This window comes from Musca autumnalis, unplaced genomic scaffold (assembly GCF_047663935.1).
Source record: "Musca autumnalis isolate F117 unplaced genomic scaffold, ASM4766393v1 scaffold_4, whole genome shotgun sequence".
NCBI lineage: Eukaryota > Metazoa > Arthropoda > Insecta > Diptera > Muscidae > Musca > Musca autumnalis.
Genome location: NW_027411977.1, coordinates 229,632,536 through 229,655,000, shown reverse-complemented (window position 1 = coordinate 229,655,000; position 22,465 = coordinate 229,632,536). Strand labels below are relative to the sequence as shown.

At 25.0% G+C, this 22,465-nt stretch overlaps 1 protein-coding gene across 16 annotated transcripts in view; it reads right to left on the bottom strand.

Moving 5' to 3' along the window:
* nuf (rab11 family-interacting protein nuf) overlaps positions 1–22,465 on the bottom strand; it is a 278,513-nt gene that overhangs the window by 52,941 nt on the left and 203,107 nt on the right. The window lies entirely within an intron of this gene.

Genomic DNA, 22,465 nt, shown 5'->3' with positions numbered 1-22,465 from the left:
CCATGCACATAAAATCATATATCGTAAATTTGAGAACAATGTTGTACTAGACTTTATTAACACAAGTCGACCATTTTGTCACTATTGATGAATGCTATTGAAATATTGAGCAAATTCTGTATTTATAAAAGAAATGTTAATATCGTAACATAAAACAATATATCGTAAATTTTAAAGCTATGCTATATTACACTTTAGCAAAACCAAAAACGTAAATTTAGTCACTATTGAAGAATGCTACTGAAACGATGAGCGAAATTAATATATTATAAAATAAATATTAATATCGTAAATTTTTAAAGTTTGCTATGGTATAAATAATTGAAAAAAAGTAACAGAGGTAGCTTTAATACTCGACAAACAATATTTTCCCGAAATTCAATGACATTTTATCATATTTAACCCCTTTTAACTGTATATCGTAAATTTGAAAACAACACAATTTTAGAATTAGGTGACAGAAAATGTAATTTTTTTAAAAATCAATGATGGCACTAATGATTGCTCATGAATTTAGAGCAAAATGCGTATATTTTGCAGGATAAGGCTTATAACGTAATTTCGAAAACAATACGATATTAGAACTAAGTGAGAGAAACGAATTTTTCTTAACAAAATTAATGACATTAATGATTGATCTTAAATTAAGAGCAATATCAATACATTTTGTAGGAAAAAAGCTAATATCGTAAATTTCAAAACTGTTTATATTCTATTAATGTATGAAAGAATTGACAAAGCTTAATTAAAAACACCTATCTGCAATGTTTTCAAGAAATAGATGACATGTAATCACATTTATCGCCAAAAATCTAATATCGTAAATTTCAAAAACTGCAAAAGTTAAAATTTTGTTACAAAATTGTTACTTAATTATGTATATAGATTTAATATCAGTTGTAAGAATAAAATCTTTACAATTTGTAGAAAACAGCTAATATCGTAAACGTGAAAATTGTTTTTATTTATGACATGCGAAAGAATTGACACAAAAATTCACTTAAAACACAACTCTATAATGTTTTCTATGATTTAGATGACTTTTCATGATATTTTTCCCCAAAAAAATCTTATATCGTAAATTTCGAAAAGTGAAATTTTTATAGTTTTGTGAATAAATTGTTGCCCAGAAATGTATATAAGTGTTATTACGAGACTTGGATTGAAAATAAATGCATTCTCCTTTTAAATACCTTATATCGTAAATACAAAAGGCGAAATTCGTTCAATTTAAAAGCAAATTTAAACACATCTCATCAAACAACTTTACAGTAATGTACAAAAACTTGAAATTTTTAAATCTCCTTGAAATTCTTGAAGTTTTTGATAATGTATCTAATATCGTAAACCTCAAAATTGCATATTTTACGATTAAATGAGGTTACTTGATTACTCCAACGACACTAGAAATGTTATTCCATGGAATTTTGTGACCATACTATGGATTTTACTGGAAATACCTAATATCGTAAACTTGAAAATTGTTTCTATTTATGACATGCGTATAAATTGACAAAAAAAATTCACTTAAAACACAACTCTACAATGTTTTCTATGATTTAGATGATTTGTTATGGTATTTTTCCCAAGAACAATCTTTATCGTAAATTTCGTAAAGTGACATTTTTATAGTTTTGTGAATAAATTGTTGCCCAGAAATGTATATAAGTGTTATTACGAGACTTGGATTGAAAATAAATGCATTCTCCTTTTAAATACCTTATATCGTAAATACAAAAGGCGAAATTCGTTCAATTTAAAAGCAAATTTAAACACATCTCATTTAAACACATCTCATCAAACAACTTCACAGTTATGTACAAAATTTTAAAATTTTTATATTTCCTTGAAATTCCTGAAGTTTTTTGATAATGTATCTAATATCGTAAATTTAAAAATTGCATATTTCACAACTAAACTGATTCATAACGTAAATGGCCAGTATCCGCTGGATTATTCCAACGGCACTAGAAATGTTATTCCATGGAATTTTGTGACCATTCTATTCATGTTACTACTATAAATACCTAATATCGTAAATACCTAACTTTAACATAAATTTAATTTTAAATGTTGTTGAATGAACAAATGGACAGGATTTTAATGACAAGGTTAGGAATTCATTGTTACAAGTTATAAATTGTGAATATTGTAATTCTTGTCAATACAAAAATTTACGATATTAACATTTTTCACATTTTTCTTTGAAATTTTCGAGATTTTTGGTTGAAAATATGTTATAATATAGATAAATTGTGTTTTCTTGGCCAAATTTTAATAACGTATATTTTACGATATTACAAAATTTTACGATTTTTGAAAGAAAAAAACATTATAACAAGAATTTAGTTTTATTTCCTTTTTACTTATTAGATGTCAGACTGAAAATAAATTTAAATCTTGTTGTAAATGTTAATATCGTAAATCTTACGATATTGAAAAAACCTTTTAGAACGAGGAAAAACGTGTGCTTCAGCTTAGAAGATTACAATTAAATTAAATTAAAAATTAAATTACAAATTAAATTACAATTACTTTCAAAATTTTAAAATCTTAATTTTTTACGATATTACAAAATTTATAGGTTTTTAACAAAGATATATTTCAGCTTATAGTTAATATGAATTATAAATTCTATTAATATTTTCTCTGAGTCCATTACAATGTTTCTTTAGAAATTCTCTAAATTTAACATTGTCGTAATTTTGGAATTTTACGATATTAGAAAGAAATGCTACACTTTGAAGAAAAAACATGTTTTTATGAGTTTTTTTTAATATTCGACTATTTTATGTTAAAACTAAAAACATAAATTGAAGTCTTGGTGTAAAATGTAATATCGTAAATTATACGATATTACAATATTAATACAGTTAGACTGGCAAAAACGTGTGCTTCAGCTTGGAAGATTTGAAAATGCAGTGTTTTACAAAAAATGAAGATAAATTACAATTACTTTCAAATTTTTAAAATCGTAATTTTTACGATATTACGAAATTTATAGGTTTTTAACGAAGATATATTTCAGCTTATAATTAATATGAATTATTAAATTTTTTTATATTTTCTCTAAGTCCATTACAATTTTTCTTTAGAAATTCTCTAAATTTGACATTGTCTCAATTTTGGAATTTTACGATATTAGAAATAGAAATGCTACATTTGAAGAAAAACATGTTTTTATGAGTTTTTTAATATTCGAATATTTTATGTTAAAATTAAAAAAATAAACTGAAGCCGTGGTGTAAAATGTAATATCGTATATTTTACGATATTACAATATTAATACAGTTAGACTGGCAAAAACGTGTGCTTCAGCTTGGAAGATTTGTAAATGCAATATTTTACAAAAATGAAGATAAATTACTTTCAACATTTTAAAATCGTAATTTTTACGATATTACAAAATTTATAGGGTTTTACCGAAAATATAATTCAGCTTATAATTAATATGAATTATACATTTTATTTATATTTGCTCTGAGTCCATTACAATTTTTCTTGAGAAATTCTCTAAATTTGACATTGTCGTAATTTAGGAATTTTACGATATTAGAAACAAAAAAGCTACATTTGAAGAAAAAACATGTTTTTATGAGTTTTTTAATATTCAACTATTTTATGTTAAAATTAAAAAAAAAATCTGAAGTTTTGGTGTGTACTTTAATATCGTAAATTGTACGATATTACAAAATTAATATATTTAGACTGGCAAAAACGTACGCTTTGACTTGAAAAAGTAAAAAAATATATAATATCGAGCGAAATTGGAGAAAAATTGCACATAATTTTCAAAACTAACTATCGTAAATTTTACGATATTACGAAATTAATAGATTCTGAGCGGGAAAACAACATGTGTTTCTGTAGGGAAGACTAGTAAATGCAATATCTTGTAAAAAAGGAGATAAATATCACATAACTTTTAAAATTTTAATATCGTAAATTGTACGATATTTCAAAATTAATATAGTTAGACTGGCAAAAACGTACGCTTTGACTTGAAAAAGTAAAAAAAAAATAATATCTAGCGAAATTGGAGAAAAATTGCACATAATTTTCAAAACTAACTATCGTAAATTTTACGATATTACAAAATTAATTGGTTCTGAGCGGGAAAATAATGAGTGCTTCAGCAGGAAAGACTAGTAAATGCAATATCTTGTAAAAGAGGCGATAAATATCACATAATTTTTAAAATTTTAATATCGTAAATTTTACGATATTATAAAATTAATATATTTAGACTGGCAAAAACGTACTCTTCGACTTGAAAAAGTAAAAAAAATTAATATCTAGCGAACATTGGAAAAAATATCACATAATTTTCATAACTAACTATTGTAAATTTTACGATATTACAAAATTAATCGATTCTGAGCGGGAAAATAATGGGTGCTTCAGCAGGAACGACTATTAAATGAAATATTTTGCACAAATGGAGATAAACAGCACATAAGTTTCATAATTTTAATATCGTAAAATTTACGATATTACAAAATTTACAGATTTTAATTATTTATTTTAGCTTAAAAGACTGGCAAATGCAAACTTAGCAAAAAATAAATTTTTTCGCTACTTAATTTTTACGATATATGATTAAAAAATGCATATTACAATTAAAATTCAGTTATTTTTTCCATGTACATTTATTATAAACAACAACTAATATGAATTGCATCTACATTGTATCCAAGTAAATCTGAATTTTATTTAGAAATTTGCAACCACAAAAATTTTACGTTATTAAAATTATAACCTATTTTTATGCCTTTATCTTTAGTCATTTAAAAATTAAAATAAATTTGCAATGTATCTGTAATATTTTTAATTCACTATTTGTCTTCCAGAAATTTACGATATTTCAATATTTTACGATATTAGAATTATAAACAATTTTTATGCCATTATTTTACTTTAGTCATTTTAAAATTAAAATAAATTTTATAATTTATTTGTAATGTCTTTTAATTCACCACATGTCTTCCAGAAATTTACGATATTCCAATATGTTTCCAAGGAAATATCTATTCAATTTTCCATTGGAATTTTTGTGTGTGTGTTTTGTGTTCCAAAAATGATTCAGAATTTTTACTTAATTCTTATGCAGCGAACAACTAATTGAAATTAATTAAAATAAATGACCACTCGACATGTGGAGATGCGAGGCTGATGACAGAACAGATGCCTCATAACATGTACACATACATATAAACAAAGATGTGCATGTGTGTATGTGCAATGATCACCATTATCACAGTGAATGTACCGGCATCGTGTGCCTATATCTCACTTGTCTTGTTTTTTTTTCTTTTTTCAGAAGTGAAGAGGGTTTTCATAAATTTTGTTATTGTTTTCCTTTCCTTTTATTTAAATATGGTCTTGGCTGGCTACCCATTTTTTCTGTTTTCAATTTTCTCTAGTATAGTGAAAGAGTCACTTGGCTTTCTATAGAAAAGAATATGAATTGAGGAGGATGTCTTTTGAGACTCGATGTGCGTCAATTTCAACAACAAAAACTGATTCATAACGTAAATGGCAAGCCGTTCTATTTGAATTTGTACCACCATCATCACCGCTATTGTATGGCTTCCATAGCAAGTGGGGCAGCAAAGAAATATATAGAGAGGCGCATGATGCCCATGATGAGGCAGAACGAATGAATGAGTGGTGATGATGCCGTTGTCCGTTGAAGAGTTAAGTTGTGTAAAAAAAGCGGTCCCCTTGAATTTTCTGCGACATTCATAATTTCAAGTTTTGCAGTCATCATCATCATCGTCATCATATGTTAGCCTACAAATTTATTTATTTGTTTATGAGTTTCTTTCTAATTCGAATTATTTTCAAAGGTTTTTTTCTAGCCGAAAGAACAGCAGAAGACTTATGTTTTGACTCATCAATTAAAGTGATGCATACTTAGTGAGGCATAACTCATCATGGATTTCAAAAGAAAAAAACAACAAAAAATTGCGGTGCCAAAAATGACATAATTTTTCAAAATAAAGAAAAAAAAATATTAAAATAAATTTTTGGCAAATGTTTACAAGGTCAAAAATTGGCATTTAAAAAACTAAGAATTTTTGGTCATAAAAAAATTAAAAATATTTTCGTTATAATTACATCATTGTGAGCACTCATTACATGACCTTTTGAGTGGTCATTTACCCCATTGTAATCAATTATCCATAAAAAATAAATCCATTCAAATTTTGTATTTAAATTCAATTCTATTATTGCAGATTTTCCTTTCTATTGTTTATCCAAATATGTTCTCATTGGCAAAGATGTTATCATTTGGTTTTATTTTATTTGTTTATTTATTAAACATTTTTTGTGGCCCATGAAAATGTGAAAATGTGACCTTAGGCAGTAAATCTGATACAAAAAATTGCTACAAAAATCCAAATGGACCATTAGTTTGCCAATTTGCCAAAAGGAAATTTGTTTATTTGCCATTAGATTAGAATAACAAGATAAATCTGTAGTCATTGTTTCAGATTTCCAAGAAAGCCTTTGGCGGATGCAAAGAAAGTCTAAGGATAAAATCTGTTCATTGGGGAATGAGAAAAAAACTTGGCACCACGGGAAGTAATCAAGATCGTAACAGAGGAAAAAAATCAAGATCTAACAGTGGTAAAGATTATTTTCATTTTTTTAATTTAGATTTTTGGGATTGTTAAAAAAAAAAATAATAATATTTAATATTTATTATAAACATTTTTTTTAATTTGAAAATTTCATTGTTTAAATTTTTAATATTTTTTTTTATTTTATTTATTTTGTATTTTTTTAATTTAAAATTTTGTTTTTTTATAATTATTTTAAAATAATAAAATTTTAGAATCTATTTTTATATAAAAAATTAGTTAAATTGTAGTTTTTTATAATTGAAAATATTATTGTTTAATTTAAAAATATTAGAAGAAAAAATTGTTAAAGAATTTTTTTAAATAAAAAATAAATATTTTATATTGAACATTGGTGGCGTTTATTTAATTGGGATAGCTGTTACAATTTTGATTTTTCAAAATAGTCTGGCTTAATCCCTTTTGTTGTTTTAATATTTAAAACAACAAGTTTATTAGTGGAGAAGGTTTGGCATTGTTCGCCAAGGGGTAAGGCAAGGAAGACTAGTTTCGATCCACGCCACTGGATCTCATCAGTTCCCTTTGTTTCTTGTTTGTGGATATTCTCCAAATATATAAGCTACCAAACAGCATTTGGGTATGTGCATTTGTTGAAAAATCAACGACACATACGAGTGGAAGAAGGTTTGCTTTGTTTCGTAAACACTTTCGTCGGAGTTGTGTTAGGTTACCAAAGAAAAACTTCTCATTGAAGCGTTTTCTTTGTTTACGTTTATACTTCGAGCTGACGATTGATGTTTGGGTATAAAAAGTTCCTTGTTGAAGAAGTTATTGAAAAATAACTTCGGTGGAGAATATCCACAAACAAGAAACAAAGGGAACTGATGAGATCCAGTGGCGTGGATCGAAACTAGTCTTCCTTGCCTTACCCCTTGGCGAACAATGCCAAACCTTCTCCACTAATAAACTTGTTGTTTTAAATATTAAAACAACAAAAGGGATTAAGCCAGACTATTTTGAAAAATCAAAATATTTTATATTTTAAAATAATGCTATAAATGAATATAAAAACTTTATTATAACTTCAAAAATAAAATTTCAACGAAAATTACATTAATTTTTTAAATTTTAAAAAATTAATTATTATTTATTTATTTATTTTTTTTTAAAGTAAGTCATTTTAAAGTTTTGTTTTTTTAGTTTCATTAATATTATTTTTAATAAAAATTAAAAAAAATATATATAAAATATTAAAATAAATATAAAATATTTTTTCATAATATTTTTAAAATATTATATACTGCGTAAAGAAAAAGGAACCTAATATCGCGGAAGAAAATCAAGATCTTATCAGATAAATAAATTACCAACGGCGGAGGTTATTTTCAAGAGTTATTTAATATAATTTTTTTTGAAATTTTAAAAGTTTTAATTTTATATGTCTAAAAAATTTTAAATTTACTTTAAAAAAACTTTTATTTTTTTTGAAAATTTGAATTTTTTTTAAATCTAATTAACAATTCTAAATATTTTAAATTTAGTTTTTCAATTTATATTTTTGAAATTAATTTAATTTTAATATTAATTTTAAAATATTATATATTTATGTTAAAAAAATTTATTTACATTTAAAATATTTTGGAAAATTTTCAAATTTACGTTTAAAAAAACTTTTATTTTTTTTTTTGAAAATTTGAATTTTTATTTTTCTTTTTTTTTTAAATCTAATTAACAATTCTAAATATTTTAAATTTAGTTTTTCAATTTATATTTTTGAAATTAATTTAATTTTAATATTAATTTTAAAATATTATATATTTATGTTAAAAAAATTTATTTAAATTTAAAATATTTTTGAAAATTTTCAAATTTACGTTTAAAAAAACTTTTATTTTTTGAAAATTTGAAATTTTATTTTTCTTTTTTTAACTAATTAACTAATTTTAAATTTAATTACTTTTAAATATTTTAAATTTAGTTTATTCTTTAATTTTTATTTGTGAAATTTTAATATTAATTTTTAAATATTTAATATTTATGTTAAAAAATTTATTTAAATTTAAAATATTTTTGAAAATTTTTTATTTCTACTTTTTTTAATTTTAAAATTTTATATTTCATTTTTTTATATCTTCAAAAATACGAAAATAAAATAAATAACAATTAATTGATAATTAAACAAATAATTTGAAAATATAAATTGTTCAAATTAAAAAGGATATAAATAAAAAATTAAAAAAAAAAAATAAGAAACTTAAAATTAAAAAATATAAATCAAAAATGTTTAAACCCATTTATTTTTCAAAAACAAAATACAAATTAAAAAACTTCAGTTAATTTCTCGTTAGAGACGAGCTTTACCGACCAAGTTGATTTTTGAAAAAGGAAAACCGACGATACGAACCCACACAACCACCACTGTGTGATATGACATCATTCGCCTTTGGTTTGGGAAGGCTCCTCAGACACATCGATTGTGGGGCGGCTTCGCTATCATCTAACTTTTTTCCTCTTTCAAATGCAATTTGTTTTTTACAAAATTGATTTTTTTTATTCACATTATTGAAAGATTGTGAAAAATTAATTTCCAAAAATATTAAAGAATAAACAGAAACATAATAAAAAATAATTAAAAAAAAATAATAATAAATTTTAAAAAATTAAATTTTAAATTCCAAATTAAAAAATAAAAATAATTTATATTCTATAATTTTTATACCCTACACCACTATGTGGTAAGGGGTATTATGTGTTAGTGCATTTGTATGTAACATACAAAAGGAAGCGAGATAGACCCATAGTTCCTTCTAGGGATATACATAGAATCACTTTCTGAGTCGATTTATGCATGTCCGTCCGTCCGTCCGTCCGTCCGTTCGCAACATACAGGTCGCATTTGTTGACCGATTTCGCTGAAAATTGGGGAATACCATTTTTTAGCCGTCGGAAGATCAAGTTCGAAGATGGGATATATCGGTCCACGTTTTGGTATAGCCCCCATATAACGGTACCCCCCGATTTACGGTTTTTTGACGTTTTCAGCTACATTTTCAGACCGATTTGGCTATAATTTGACATTTAGGGTTCTTAAGTGTAAATAAACATATATAACAAAACTTGTGGACATAGGTCCACGTTTTGGTACAGCCCCCATATAACGGTACCCGCCGATTTGCGGTATTTTGACGTTTTTAGCTACATTTTCAGACCGATTTAGCTATAACTTGACATTTAGGGTTCTTAAGTATCAGTAAACTTATATAACAAAAGTTGTGGACATAGGTCCACGTTTTGGTATATCCCCCATATAACGGTACCCCCCAATTTACGGTATTTTGACGTTTTTAGCTACATTTTCAGACCGATGTAGCTATAATTTAACATTTAGGGTTCTTAAGTGTCAATAAACTTATATAACAAAAGTTGTGGACATAGGTCCCCGTTTTGGTATAGCCCCCATATAACGGTGCCCCCGATTTACGGTGTTTTTATGTTTTTAGCTACATTTTCAGACCGATATAGCTATAATTTGACATTTAGAGTTCTTAAGTGTCAATAAACTTATATAACAAAAGTTGTGGACATAGGTCCACGTTTTGGTATAACCCCCATATAACGGTACCCTCCGATTTGCGGTATTTTGACGTTTTTAGCTACATTTTCAGACCGATGTAGCTATAATTTGACATTTAGGGTTCTTAAATGACAATAAACTTATATAACAAAAGTCGTGGACATAGGTCCACGTTTTGGTATAGCCCCCATATAACGGTACCCCCCAATTTACGGTATTTTGACGTTTTTAGCTACATTTTCAGACCGATGTAGCTATAATTTGACATTTAGGGTTCTTAATTGTCAATAAACTTATATAACAAAAGTTGTGGACATAGGTCCACGTTTTGGTACAGCCCCCATATAACGGTACCCGCCGATTTGCGGTATTTTGACGTTTTTAGCTACATTTTCAGACCGATTTAGCTATAACTTGACATTTAGGGTTCTTAAGTATCAGTAAACTTATATAACAAAAGTCGTGGACATAGGTCCACGTTTTGGTATAGCCCCCATATAACGGTACCCCCCAATTTACGGTATTTTGACGTTTTTAGCTACATTCTCAGACCGATGTAGCTATAATTTGACATTTAGGGTTCTTAAGTATCAATAAACTTATATAACAAAAGTTGTGGATATAGGTCCACGTTTTGGTATAGCCCCCATATAACGGTACCCCCGATTTGCGGTGTTTTGACGTTTTTAGCTACATTTTCAGACCGATATAGCTATAATTTGACATTTAAAGTTCTTAAATGTCAATAAACTTATATGACAAAACTTGTGGACATAGGTCCACGTTTTGGTATAGCCCCCATATAACGGTTCAGTTAAGTTCATATTTTCGTATAGCCCAGATACCTCCGAACTAGCTGTTAATGACATTTGAAGTTCCCACGTTATGTACCGATTTTCGATATTTTGAAGATTCTATCTAAATTTTTAACTGAATTAGGAGTTATTTGACATTAAAGGCTCCCATCAAAAACTGTCAACATATGCCCATGTTTTATTATAACCCCTATATAACAGTATGTACCTCCCAATTTCTAGCCCACCAAAAATTGTCAACATACATAGATAGATATAGGCACCATAAAAAAGGGCCTCCCAAATGAAGCATAAATGTACATATACATTATCTGACATTTTAACGTACCCACTTAAAGTTGGGGACAGGAATGAAAAGTAATTATTCCATTTTAGTTCAGAATATTTTATGGTGTAGGGTATGAAAAGTTCGGCCCGGCCGAACTTAATGCTTTTTTACTTGTTTAATATTAAAAAATTAGTTTAATTGTAGTTTTTTTATAACTGAAAATATTATTATTTGAAAATTTTGCCTATTATCATTTTTTATTTATTTTTTAATTAATTTCTCGTTAGAGACGAGCTTACTGACCGAGATGCTTTTTCAAGAAGCATCTTGGTCAGTAAGCTCGTCTCTAACGAGAAATTAATTGAAAATATTATTGTTTAATTTAAAAATAATAAAATAAAAAATTGTTAATTATCAATTAAACTAGAAAAATTTTAATTTTAAAAGTACTTACTTTTTCAAAAATCTTTAATTAATTTTTTAACATAATTTTTTACACGAAAAAAATTAATGTAATTTTCTTTAAAATTTTAAAATTTTATTTTTGAAGTTATAATAAAGTTTTTTCTTTATTTTTAACTTTATTTAAAAATATTAAATATTTTTTTTTATTTATTAATAAAAAATTTCTTTGACAATTTTTTACTTTATTATTTTTAAATTAAACAATAATATTTTAAGTTATAAAAAAACTGCAATTAAACTAATTTGTTTATATTAAAAAAATTATAGAATATAATTTATTATATATATAATATTATTTATTATATTCTATAATTTTTTAATATAAAAAAGTTAGTTTAATTATAGTGTTTTTTTATAACTGAATATATTATTGTTTAATTTAAAAATAAAAAATAAAATAATTGTCAAAGAAATTTTTTAATTTAGAAATAAAAAATAAATAAAATACTTTTAAATAAAGTTAAAAATAAATTTAAAAACGTTAATATAACTTCAAAAATATTATTTTAATTTTTTTATGAAAATTACATTTTTTTTTTGTAAAAAATTAATTAAAAATTTTTGAAAAAGTAAGTACTTTTAAAATTGAGATTTTCTTAGCGTCATTAATAATTAAAAATATTATTTGTAAAAATTAAACAATTTGAAGTTTTAAAAAAGTATTGAGAAAATACATTTTAAATTTTCAAAAATAATTTAAATTGTTTAAAATAAAACTTTTCAAATTTGAATTTGTTATTTAAAGAAAAACATAAAAAATTGAAAATATACAAATTAAAAAAATAACAATTTAATATACATATATATTATTGTCTTATTAGGACAATTTATTTATTTATTTTAAATATTTAAAAGTTAATTAAAAATTAAAATAAGAAAAATAAAATTTCCAATTAAAAAAAAATAACAAAAAATTGGTAAACGTAAATTTACAATTTTCTAAAAATATAAAAAACTAGCGGACCCGGCGAACTTCGTCTCGCTATTAAGGAATAAAAATTCATACAAAAACTCAATTTTCGATTTTTCCAATTTTCCGACTTTTCCAGAGGGAGTTTCCAAAATTTTCTTCCGTAAAGACCTTCTCCTCGAAAATGCGAATAACTGACAAAAAATTTTACAGAAATCGGCCTAGCCGTTCTCATTTTATGAATTACTATACATTTTTTACACCATTTTTATATATATAGATAGATTTAAGTTTTCAAAAAAACATAAATTAATTTAAATTTGTTTATTTTTATTTATTTATTTATTTACTTATTTATTTATTTATTTATTTATTTATTTATTTATTTATTTATTTATTTATTTATTTATTTATTTATTTATTTATTTATTTATTTATTTATTTATTTATTTATTTATTTATTTATTTATTTATTTATTTATTTATTTATTTATTTATTTATTTATTTATTTATTTATTTATTTATTTATTTATTTATTTATTTATTTATTTATTTATTTATTTATTTATTTATTTATTTATTTATTTATTTATTTATTTATTTATTTATTTATTTATTTATTTATTTATTTATTTATTTATTTATTTATTTATTTATTTATTTATTTATTTATTTATTTATTTATTTATTTATTTATTTATTTATTTATTTATTTATTTATTTATTTATTTATTTATTTATTTAGTTATTTATATATTTATTTATTTATTTATTTATTTATTTATTTATTTATTTATTTATTTATTTATTTATTTATTTATTTATTTATTTATTTATTTATTTATTTATTTATTTATTTATTTATTTATTTATTTATTTATTTATTTATTTATTTATTTATTTATTTATTTATTTATTTATTTATTTATTTATTTATTTATTTATTTATTTATTTATATATTTATTTATTTATTTATTTATTTATTTATTTATTTATTTATTTATTTAGTTATTTATATATTTATTTATTTATTTATTTATTTATTTATTTATTTATTTATTTATTTATTTATTTATTTATTTATTTATTTATTTATTTATTTATTTATTTATTTATTTATTTATTTATTTATTTATTTATTTATTTATTTATTTATTTATTTATTTATTTATTTATTTATTTATTTATTTATTTATTTATTTATTTATTTATTTATTTATTTATTTATTTATTTATTTATTTATTTATTTATTTATTTATTTATTTATTTATTTATTTATTTATTTATTTATTTATTTATTTATTTATTTATTTATTTATTTATTTATTTATTTATTTATTTATTTATTTATTTATTTAGTTATTTATATATTTATTTATTTATTTCGTCTATGCAGTAACTTTCCTTACAGACTACTGCATTAAAAATAATGCATAAAAATTTTATTTTAAAATAAAATAATTTTGTAAAAAAATTTAAATATCAGAAATTTATATTTACAAAAACTAAATACATTTTTTATTTTCGGACAATATGTATAAGTTTGTAAAAGTTGAAAAATTAAATTTAGAAAAAGGTTATGAAATTTTTCAAAAAATATAAAAGGTACATTTATATGAAAATTTAAAAGAAATACAAATTTGTATAACAAAATTGAATTTAAAATTTCCAAAAAATTTATAAATACATATTAAATTTTTTACCCTCCGAAATGGTAATTTTGTTGTCAGTTTTTGTATATTTTACTCACAGAACATCAAATTTTGTCCGTAAATGTTAAAAATAACCCCGTTTGTTTGTTCTGTTTTAGTTGAAGATTCAATCATATGATTGTTTAAGTCTGGAGTATTCCCCCATTGGCTTAACTTCATAAGTTTCCTCTTTGTAGAGAAACATTAAACAATCATAAACCCGTTTTCTAAAATTGATTTTATTTCGGGAAAGGCAGAAAAGACTAATTTCGCCAACTCCACTTCGCCTCACTAGTTCTCTTATGCAGTTCTTTGTATTGAATTTAGATATATTAGATTAGATACATTAAAATGTATAAAATTTAAAATTTTCAACAAATATTTTTTTTAAATTTATTTATATTAAAAAAAATAAATTAAAACTTTGCAAAAAATACAAATTTGTGAAAAGCCCACTCACGATGCCTCTCACTTCTTAAGTTTTCTATATATAATTCACTAATTAAATTTCATGTTTATTTTTGTTGCATTTTTGTGATTTTTTTAATTTTGCATAATTTATGCAAGTGAAAACTCTTTCCACAAGAGGGCCACAGACCACACCATATTTAATTTTATGCACTTGGCATTCAGTTTTTTTTCCATTTCCATGCGCATTTAATTAGACGGAAAGAAGTAGAAAATTACAATGCAAGTGTAAAGGAAAATCATGAAAATCATTAAAATAAAGTCATTCCATTAAATGAGGGATTGAATGGAGTTTGTAAGAGAAAATTTCCAAATAGCACTTGAGTTGCAGATTTCTAAACAATTGTTTTCAATAATTACTCTACATATCAATTACATGATTTGAAAGTGAAATTAAAAATCAAATGAAACAAACAACAACGACAACACTTGAAGGTAAGACATGCAAATATTTATAAACAAGAGCTTTGAACTTGAAGGAGAAAATATCATAGAAGACACATTTCTATATAGAAAATATTATAGCTGACATTTTTCAATATAAAAATATCACAGATACAATTTTTCGATAGGACAAATATTACATATATTTTTATCTAACTGAAAAATAAAATAAAACTTTTTCTGTAGAAATAGTTGTCGATAACAACTTATTCTATAAAAATAGTTGTCGATAACAACTTATTCTATAAAAATAGTTGTCGATAACAACTTTTTCTATAGAAATAGTTGTCGATAACAACTTTTTCTATAGAAATAGTTGTGGATAACAGCCTTTTCTATAGAAATAGTTGTGGATAACAGCCTTTTCTATAGAAATTGTTGTCGATAACAACTTTTTCTATAGAAATTGTTGTCGATAACAACTTTTTCTATAGAAATTGTTGTCGATAATAACTTTTTCAATAGAAATAGTTTTCGATAACAACTTTTTCTATAGAAATAGTTGTCGATAAAAACTTTTTCAATAGAAATAGTTGTCGATAACAACTTTTTCTATAAAAATAGAGGTCGATAACAACTTTTTCTATAAAAATAGAGGTCGATAACAACTTTTTCTATAAAAATAGAGGTCGATAACAACTTTTTCTACAGAAATAGTTGTCGATAACAACTTTTCTACAGAAATAGTTGTCGATAACAACTTTTTCTATAGAAATAGTTGTCGACAACAACTTTTTCTATAGAAATAGCTGTCGACAACAACTCTTTCTATAGAAATAGTTGTCGACAACAACTTTTTCTATAGAAATAGTTGTCGATAACAACTTTTTCCATAGAAATAGCTGTCGATAACAAGTTTTTCTATAGAAATAGTTGTCGATAACAATATTTTCTATATAAATAGTTGTCGATAACAAGTTTTTGTATAGAAATAGATGTCGATAACAAGTTTTTCTATGGAAATAGTTGTCGATAACAAATTTTTCTATAGAAATAGTTGTCGATAATAAATTTTTCTATAGAAATAGTTGTCGATAACAACTTTTTCTATAGATATAGTTGTCGATAACAACTTTTTCTCTAGAAATAGTTGTCGATAACAAGTTTTTCTATTGAAATAGTTGTCGATAACAACTTTTTCTACAGAAATAGTTGTCGATAACAACTTTTTCTATAGAAATAGTTGTTGATAACAACTTTTTCTATAGAAATAGTTGTCGATAACAACTTTTTCTATAGAAATAGTTGTCGATAACAAGTTTTTCTATAGAAATAGTTGTCGATAACAAGTTTTTCTATAGAAATAGTTGTCGATAACAACTTTTTCTATAGAAATAGTTGTCGATAACAACTTTTTCTATAGAAATAGTTGTCGATAACAACTTTTTTCAGTTTTTGTAAAATTATTACAACAATGTAATCAAATTTAATTAATTGTTTAATTATAGTTCTCTTTATAATAATTAGCCATTACAAAATTTAATCTTCCAAGACTGCTCTCAATTATTTAATAATTTGCCAATAGTTATCTTTTGGCCAACATCACAGAGGCTATCAAAGAAAATCTTACTTAAGGTTGATTTCTTTTAACCACCTTTTTTATGGTTCCTTATGAAAAAAGTTAACGAAGCATGACTCGGTTAGTTGTTGTTACAACAAAAAAATCATTAAATGTTTACCTTGTTTAGTAGGCAAATAAAAAAAGAACAGATGGACGAATGGCCAGACAATTAACATCAACTTGAGTTTTTCTCCAAGCTTCAAATTCGTTTTATGATAGCTTGGAAAAATGGCCTCCATTGTGTAAAAGGAGAGGTGGTGATCTGCTCCCCTGCTGTTCTGTTCTTTTGTTTTTTTTTTGTGTTTCAAGAAACTAGAATCAAATTCCAGCTGTTCGTGTTTAAGGTTCAAGTTGGCATAACGCTAAATATAAACGCCAAGAGTTTTTCCTTGTTGCAAAATCATTTCATTTTTTCTTTGTAACCAGATTTGGTTGTTGTTGCTGGTGTTGTTTGCAAAAAAATGTTCTGAGGAAAAAATATAATTTAACGCTTCATGGCATTCATTCGCTAGGGTATTTTTCAGGCAGCTTGCTAGTAGCCACAGACTGATTTTAAATTAAAAATAGCAACGATTTTTTTGTTTCATTATATTCTCTTCTCAAAAAAAAAAAAAAAAAAAAACATATAATTTTATTATTAAAGCTGTAATGCAAAAAAAAACCAAAAGCCAAACACGAAAAAGATTACAATTTTTGAGGCTACTCTGAAGCAACCAAAACTTAGTTTTCTTCATTTCATTCTTTCTTCTTTGTCTTTAACTTGCCACAAGGCGGAAGTATTGTTAGGTGTTTTTTTCTCTCTCGGTTCTTTATTATTCTATGGCCCTGGTGTTGCATCGTAATTAGATGTTTATGAATGATGTGCCAGCCAGCCATGTAGTCAAGGTGGTGTTGTTGTTGCTGCCGCCACCTTCTTTCTTTATGGTCACGTGTAACTGCAATAAAATAATTCTTAACAGTGATTTTTTTGTTCTTTTTAAAATATATTTTCAAAATGCATAAACTATGCATTTCCTCCTCATTTTCCGCAGCAAGTGAATGTTGTATTTAGAATAGCTATTTAATTTCAATAAAAATGTAAAATAACCTAACCCAGAACACCTTAATGACCATTTGTTTGAAAAGTTTTTTTGCCGCAGGAAAGGCACGTTCCATTAATAAGGAAATTTGAAGTTGAGAGAGGGGAATAAAAAAAGAAACGGATGTGAAAGAAGGAGGAAATCAATGGGGGTCATTAAATACAAATGAAATGGCCAGTTGTCCTATCTATTGTCGATAACAACTATTTCTCTAGATACAGTTGTCGATAGCAACTTGTTCTATGGAAATAGTTGTCAAAAACAACTTTTTTTTATAGAAATAGTTGTCGATAACAACTTTTTCCATGGAAATAGTTGTCGATAACTATTTCTATAGAAAAAGTTGTTATCTAACACTATTTCTATAGAAAAAGTTGTTATCGACAACTATTTCTATAGAAAAAGTTGTTGTCAACAAAAAGTTGTTATCGACAACTATTTCTATAGAAAAAGTTGTTATCGACAACTATTTCTATAGAATAAGTTGTTATCGACAACTATTTCTATAGAAAAAGTTGTTATCGACAATTATTTCTATAGAAAAAGTTGTTATCGACAACTATTTCTATAGAAAAAGTTGTTATCGACAACTATTTCTATAGAAAAAGTTGTTATCGACAACTATTTCTATAGAAAAAGTTGTTATCGACAACTATTTCTATAGAAAAAGTTGTTATCGACAACTATTTCTATAGAAAAAGTTGTTATCGACAACTATTTCTATAGAAAAAGTTGTTATCGACAACTATTTCTATAGAAAAAGTTGTTATCGACAACCATTTCTATAGAAAAAGTTGTTATCGACAACTATTTCTATAGAAAAAGTTGTTATCGACAACTATTTCTATAGAAAAGGTTGTTATCGACAACTATTTCTATAGAAAAAGTTGTTATCGACAACTATTTCAATAGAAAAAGTTGTTATCGACAACTATTTCCATAGAAAAAGTTGTTATCGACAACTATTTCTATAGAAAAAGTTGTTATCGACAACTATTTCTATAGAAAAAGTTGTTATCGACAACTATTTCTACAGAAAAAGTTGTTATCGACAACTATTTCTATAGAAAAAGTTGTTATCGACAACTATTTCTATAGAAAAAGTTGTTATCGACAACTATTTCTATAGAAAAAGTTGTTATCGACAACTATTTCTATAGAAAAAGTTGTTATCGACAACTATTTCTATAGAAAAAGTTGTTATCGACAACTATTTCTATAGAAAAAGTTGTTATCGACAACTATTTCTAAAGAAAATGTTGTTATCGACAACTAAAGTTGTTATCGACAACTATTTCTATAGAAAAAGTTGTTATCGACAACTATTTCTATAGAAAAAGTTGTTATCGACAACTATTTCTATAGAAAAAGTTGTTATCGACAACTATTTCTATAGAAAAAGTTGTTATCGACAACTATTTCTATAGAAAAAGTTGTTATCGACAACTATTTCTATAGAAAAAGTTGTTATCGACATTTATTTCTATAGAAAAAGTTGTTATCGACATTTATTTCTATAGAAAAAGTTGTTATCGACAGCTATTTCTATAGAAAAAGTTGTTATCGACAACTATTTCTATAGAAAAAGTTGTTATCGACAACTATTTCTATAGAAAAAGTCGTCATCGACAAGTATTTCTATAGAAAAAGTTGTTATCGACAACTATTTCTATAGAAAAAGTTGTCATCGACAACTATTTCTATAGAAAAAGTTGTCATCGACAACTATTTCTATAGAAAAAGTTGTCATCGACAACTATTTCTATAGAAAAAGTTGTCATCGACAACTATTTCTATAGAAAAAGTTGTCATCGACAACTATTTCTATAGAAAAAGTTGTCATCGACAACTATTTCTATAGAAAAAGTTGTCATCGACAACTATTTCTATACAAAAAGTTGTCATCGACAACTATTTCTATACAAAAAGTTGTCATCGACAACTATTTCTATAGAAAAAGTTGTCATCGACAACTATTCCAGTTAAAAAAGTTGTTATCGACACCTATTTCGATACAAAATGTTGTTTTCGAAAAAAGGGTGCTTCTATAGTCACTTTCTGAAAGAAAGGGTGCTTCTATAGTCACTTTCTGAATGAAAGGGTGCTTCTGTAGTCCCTTTCTAAAAGAAAGGGTGCTTCTATAGTCCCTTTCTGAAAGAAAGGGTGCTTCTATAGTCCCTTTCTGAAAGAAAGGGTGCTTCTATAGTCCTTTTCTGAATGAAAGGGTGCTTTCATAGTCCGTTTCTGAAAGAAAGGGGGCTTCTATCGTCCCGTTCTGAAAGAAAGGGTGCTTCTATAATCCCTTTCTGAAAGAAAGGGTGCTTCTATAATCCCTTTCTGAATGAAAGGGGGCTTCTATCGTCCCGTTCTGAAAGAAAGGGTGCTTCTATAATCCCTTTCTGAAAGAAAGGGTGCTTCTATCGTCCCTTTCTGAAAGAAAGGGTGCTTCTATAGTCCCTTTCTAAAAGAAAGGGTGTTTCTATAGTCCCTTTCTGAAAGAAAGGATGCTTCTATAGTCCCTTTCTGAAAGAAAGGATGCTTCTATAGTCCCTTTCTGAAAGAAAGGATGCTTCTATAGTCCCTTTCTGAAAGAAAGGATGCTTCTATAGTCCCTTTCTGAAAGAAAGGATGCTTCTATAGTCCCTTTCTGAAAGAAAGGATGCTTCTATAGTCCCTTTCTGAAAGAAAGGATGCTTCTATAGTCCCTTTCTGAAAGAAAGGGTGCTTCTATAGTCCCTTTCTGAAAGAAAGGGTGCTTCTATAGTCCCTTTCTGAAAGAAAGGGTGCTTCTATAGTCCTTTTCTGAATGAAAGGGTGCTTTCATAGTCCGTTTCTGAAAGAAAGGGGGCTTCTATCGTCCCGTTCTGAAAGAAAGGGTGCTTCTATAATCCCTTTCTGAAAGAAAGGGTGCTTCTATAATCCCTTTCTGAATGAAAGGGGGCTTCTATCGTCCCGTTCTGAAAGAAAGGGTGCTTCTATAATCCCTTTCTGAAAGAAAGGGTGCTTCTATCGTCCCTTTCTGAAAGAAAGGGTGCTTCTATAGTCCCTTTCTAAAAGAAAGGGTGTTTCTATAGTCCCTTTCTGAAAGAAAGGATGCTTCTATAGTCCCTTTCTGAAAGAAAGGATGCTTCTATAGTCCCTTTCTGAAAGAAAGGATGCTTCTATAGTCCCTTTCTGAAAGAAAGGATGCTTCTATAGTCCCTTTCTGAAAGAAAGGATGCTTCTATAGTCCCTTTCTGAAAGAAAGGATGCTTCTATAGTCCCTTTCTGAAAGAAAGGATGCTTCTATAGTCCCTTTCTGAAAGAAAGGATGCTTCTATAGTCCCTTTCTGAAAGAAAGGATGCTTCTATAGTCCCTTTCTGAAAGAAATGATGCTTCTATAGTCCCTTTCTGAAAGAAAGGATGCTTCTATAGTCCCTTTCTGAAAGAAAGGGTGCTTCTATAGTCCCTTTCTGAAAGAAAGGGTGCTTCTATAGTCCCTTTCTGAAAGAAAGGGTGCTTCTATAGTCCCTTTCTGAAAGAAAGGGTGCTTCTATAGTCCCTTTCTGAAAGAAAGGGTGCTTCTATAGTCCCTTTCTGAAAGAAAGGGTGCTTCTATAGTCCCTTTCTGAAAGAAAGGGTGCTTCTATAGTCCCTTTCTGAAAGAAAGGGTGCTTCTATAGTCCCTTTCTGAAAGAAAGGGTGCTTCTATAGTCCCTTTCCCAAGTCGGCTTATGGAAAAAATGTTCTGTATTAAGATATCTACAAATAAATGTAATATCTTTGTTCTTGTTTTTTTTTTTCGTCTTCAGGAGTCATTCCGATTCATTTTTTAATATTTTAATATAATTAATTTTTATATTTTTTAATTTAATTTTTTAATGTTAGTTGTTTTTTTTTTAATTTAATTTAAATTTAAAATACTTATGCTTAGTTATTTTATTTAAATTTTTTTATATAAAAAGTTTTTAATTTTTATTTTTTTTTTAATATAATTTTTTTAATTTTTACTTTTTTAATTTTATTTAAATTTAAAATACTTATGTTTATTTATATCATTTTAACATTTTTTATATTTTTATTTTTTTTTTAATTTTTATTGTTTTTAATTTAATTGAAATTTTAAAAACTTATATTTGTTTTTAATTTTAATAGTTGTTTAATTTTTTAGTTTTATTTTTTTAACATTTTTTATATTTATATTTTTATTTTTTTAATTTTTATTGTTTTTAATTTAATTGAAATTTTAAAAACTTATATTTGTTTTTAATTTTAATATTTGTTTAATATTTATAGTTTTATTTATTTTTTTAACATTTTTTATATTTATATTTTTATTTTTTTTTTAATTTTTATTGTTTTGAATTTAATTGAAATTTAAAAAACTTATATTTATTTTTAATTTTATTTTATTTTGTTAATTTTTATAGTTTTATTTATTTTTTTTGATTTTTTTATTTTTTCTTAACTTTTGAATTTTTATTTTTTCATTTTATTATTATTTTTTTTTTTAATTTCTACTCTTTCCCCTTTTTTCTTTCCAATAATCCCATAACATTTCTCATTTTATTTATTTCAATTTGTTCTAAGTTTCTTTAAATATTTGTTGTCATTTCTTTA